At 27.8% G+C, this 4,047-nt stretch overlaps 1 protein-coding gene across 1 annotated transcript in view; it reads left to right on the top strand.

Moving 5' to 3' along the window:
• Positions 1-3,534: 3,534 nt before the first annotated feature.
• Positions 3,535-4,047, top strand: part of prrg2 (proline rich Gla (G-carboxyglutamic acid) 2) — a 9,518-nt gene continuing 9,005 nt past the window's right edge. Inside the window, exon 1 of the mRNA XM_017495631.3 lies at positions 3,535-3,768. The gene's annotated coding sequence lies outside the window, so the exon portion shown is untranslated. The remainder of the gene's footprint in view (positions 3,769-4,047) is intronic.

Here is a 4,047-nt window from a genome sequence, read left to right as displayed (position 1 = left end):
TAGTGTTAGTATTAGTATTAGTGTTAGTATTAGTATTAGTGTTAGTATTAGTGTTAGTGTTAATATTAGTATTAGTGTTAGTATTAGTATTAGTGTTAGTGTTAGTATTAGTATTAGTATTAGTGTTAGTGTTAATATTAGTGTTAGTGTTAGTATTAGTATTAGTGTTAGTATTAGTATTAGTGTTAGTATTAGTGTTAGTGTTAATATTAGTATTAGTATTAGTATTAGTATTAGTGTTAGTGTTAATATGTGTTAGTGTTAATATTAGTGTTAGTATTAGTGTTAGTGTTAATATTAGTGTTAGTATTAGTGTTAGTGTTAATATTAGTGTTAGTGTTAGTATTAGTATTAGTGTTAGTATTAGTATTAGTGTTAGTATTAGTGTTAGTGTTAATATTAGTATTAGTGTTAGTATTAGTGTTAGTGTTAATATTAGTATTAGTGTTAGTGTTAGTGTTAGTATTAGTATTAGTGTTAGTGTTAGTGTTAATATTAGTGTTAGTGTTAGTATTAGTATTAGTGTTAGTATTAGTGTTAGTGTTAGTATTAGTATTAGTGTTAGTATTAGTATTAGTGTTAGTATTAGTATTAGTGTTAGTGTTAATATTAGTGTTAGTGTTAATATTAGTATTAGTGTTAGTATTAGTGTTAGTGTTAATATTAGTGTTAGTGTTAGTATTAGTGTTAGTGTTAGTATTAGTGTTAGTGTTAGTATTAGTATTAGTGTTAGTATTAGTGTTAGTGTTAATATTAGTATTAGTGTTAGTGTTAGTGTTAGTATTAGTATTAGTGTTAGTGTTAGTGTTAATATTAGTGTTAGTGTTAGTATTAGTATTAGTGTTAGTATTAGTATTAGTGTTAGTGTTAATATTAGTATTAGTGTTAGTATTAGTATTAGTGTTAGTATTAGTGTTAGTGTTAGTATTAGTATTAGTGTTAGTATTAGTATTAGTGTTAGTATTAGTATTAGTGTTAGTGTTAATATTAGTGTTAGTGTTAATATTAGTATTAGTGTTAGTATTAGTGTTAGTGTTAATATTAGTGTTAGTGTTAATATTAGTGTTAGTATTAGTGTTAATATTAGTATTAGTGTTAGTATTAGTGTTAGTGTTAATATTAGTGTTAGTGTTAATATTAGTGTTAGTATTAGTATTAGTGTTAGTATTAGTATTAGTGTTAGTATTAGTATTAGTGTTAGTGTTAATATTAGTGTTAGTGTTAATATTAGTTTTAGTTTTAGTATTAGTATTAGTGTTAGTATTAGTGTTAGTGTTAATATTAGTGTTAGTGTTAATATTAGTGTTAGTGTTAATATTAGTGTTAGTGTTAGTATTAGTGTTAATATTAGTGTTAGTGTTAGTGTTAATATTAGTATTAGTGTTAGTGTTAATATTAGTGTTAGTGTTAATATTAGTGTTAGTATTAATGTTAATATTAGTATTAGTGTTAGTATTAGTATTAGTGTTAGTGTTAATATTAGTGTTAGTGTTAATATTAGTATTAGTGTTAGTATTAGTGTTAGTGTTAATATTAGTGTTAGTGTTAATATTAGTGTTAGTGTTAATATTAGTGTTAGTGTTAGTATTAGTGTTAATATTAGTGTTAGTGTTAGTGTTAATATTAGTATTAGTGTTAGTATTAGTATTAGTGTTAGTGTTAATATTAGTGTTAGTGTTAATATTAGTGTTAGTATTAGTGTTAGTATTAGTGTTAATATTAGTGTTAGTGTTAGTGTTAATATTAGTATTAGTGTTAATATTAGCATTAGTGTTAGTGTTAATATTAGTGTTAGTGTTAATATTAGTGTTAATATTAGTGTTAGTGTTAATATTAGTGTTAATATTAGTGTTAGTGTTAATATTAGTATTAGTGTTAATATTAGTTTTAGTATTAGTGTTAATATTAGTGTTAGTGTTAGTGTTAATATTAGTATTAGTGTTAGTATTAGTGTTAATATTAGTATTAGTGTTAATATTAGTATTAGTGTTAGTGTTAATATTAGTATTAGTATTAGTGTTAGTATTAGTGTTAGTGTTAATATTAGTATTAGTGTTAGTATTAGTGTTAGTATTAGTGTTAGTGTTAGTATTAGTGTTAATATTAGTATTAGTGTTAGTATTAATATTAGTATTAGTGTTAGTGTTAATATTAGTATTAGTGTTAATATTAGTGTTAATATTAGTATTAGTGTTAATATTAGTATTAGTGTTAGTATTAGTGTTAGTATTAGTGTTAGTATTAATATTAGTATTAGTGTTAGTATTAATATTAGTATTAGTGTTAGTGTTAATATTAGTATTAGTGTTAATATTAGTGTTAATATTAGTATTAGTGTTAATATTAGTATTAGTGTTAGTATTAGTGTTAGTATTAGTGTTAGTATTAGTATTAGTATTAGTGTTAGTATTAGTGTTAATATTAGTATTAGTATTAGTGTTAGTATTAGTGTTAATATTAGTGTTAGTGTTAGTGTTAGTATTAGTGTTAGTGTTAGTATTAGTGTTAGTATTAGTATTAGTGTTAATATTAGTGTTAGTGTTAGTATTAGTGTTAGTATTAGTATTAGTGTTAATATTAGTGTTAGTGTTAATATTAGTGTTAGTGTTAGTATTAGTTTTAGTGTTAGTATTAGTGTTAGTGTTAGTATTAGTGTTAATATTAGTGTTAGTATTAGTGTTAGTATTAGTGTTAGCATTAGTATTAGTGTTAGTATTAGTGTTAGTGTTAGTATTAGTGTTAGTGTTAGTATTAGTGTTAGTGTTAATATTAGTGTTAGTGTTAGTATTAGTGTTAATATTAGTGTTAGTATTAGTGTTAGTATTAGTGTTAGCATTAGTGTTAGTATTAGTGTTAGTGTTAGTATTAGTGTTAGTGTTAGTATTAGTGTTAGCGTTAGTATTAGTGTTAGTGTTAGTATTAGTGTTAGTGTTAGTATTAGTGTTAGTGTTAGTATTAGTGTTAGCATTAGTATTAGTGTTAGTGTTAGTATTAGTGTTAGCATTAGTCTAAGTGTTAGTAAACACTGGGAAACATGGTGTTTCAAAAACTTTCATATACACAGACACTGGAGGTTTTTATGATGGATGTGTGTTGAGACTCGAGGCCACTTTTAGTCCTCAGTTTGATCATAAACATGTTTAATAATGTAGCCTATTATTACACACAAACACAGAGTTAGAGAGTGGTATAGAGAGTGTTTATAGCTTTATTGCCTGATAAAGTCCTGGGGAGTGTTCACTATGTTGATTGATAAAGTTGACCTGTATAGTGAACACTGCGTACTTAGTTTCCTAAAAGTGTCTACATAGAACTCTTCAAGGTTCCTCCAGGAGGACAGAAGAACCCTTCAGGTGTCTGTTCATCACTGAGGAGTCTGTAAGAACACTTCCTGGATTACAGAAACCCGAGTGAGAATAATGCAGTTTTTCCTTAGGTAGGGTGTGTGTGTGTGTGTGTGTGTGTGTGTGTGTCTGTGTCTTTAGAGAGAATGAGCATGAGGAGGAGGAACTCCTTTGGGTGGTATGTGGTTAAACAGGTCCTGCTGTTTTTCCTCCACACGCTTCCAGCTGAAGTACAGGTGAGCTACTGGTGAACGCCTGGAAAACCACGACGTGGGATAAAGAAGCAGGAATGTGTCTGATTACTGAATCAGATCTGTGAATCTACTCCGATTCACCTTCTGGATCATAAAACACGGAGTTTTAGCGGAGAGACTGAGGATCTGCCGATTAGTTCACACACTTCCTTCCTGGTTTCAGTTCGCAGGTGAGCGCCAAGTGATCCACTTCCTTTAACTCACTTAATCCACAGTATCGCATCAAACTCAACCCGGCTCAGCACTGGCCGTGTCCGGCGTGTGTGTGTGTGAGTGTGTGTGTGCTCGCCTCCAGTTTTTCCCGGTACAATTTACAAAATGTTGTAGTTTTGCACTAAGCAGTGGGTGTGTATAATAGCAGATAATAATAATAATAATAATAATAATAATAATAGATGCTCGTTTCTGGTTTCCGTTTGTTTTTTAGTGTGTGATTTAGTGGCGAATTT

Source organism: Ictalurus punctatus, chromosome 2 (genome assembly GCF_001660625.3).
Source record: "Ictalurus punctatus breed USDA103 chromosome 2, Coco_2.0, whole genome shotgun sequence".
NCBI classification, from domain to species: domain Eukaryota; kingdom Metazoa; phylum Chordata; class Actinopteri; order Siluriformes; family Ictaluridae; genus Ictalurus; species Ictalurus punctatus.
Note: the sequence above shows the minus strand (reverse complement) of the source record. Positions and strands in the feature narration are given on the sequence as shown.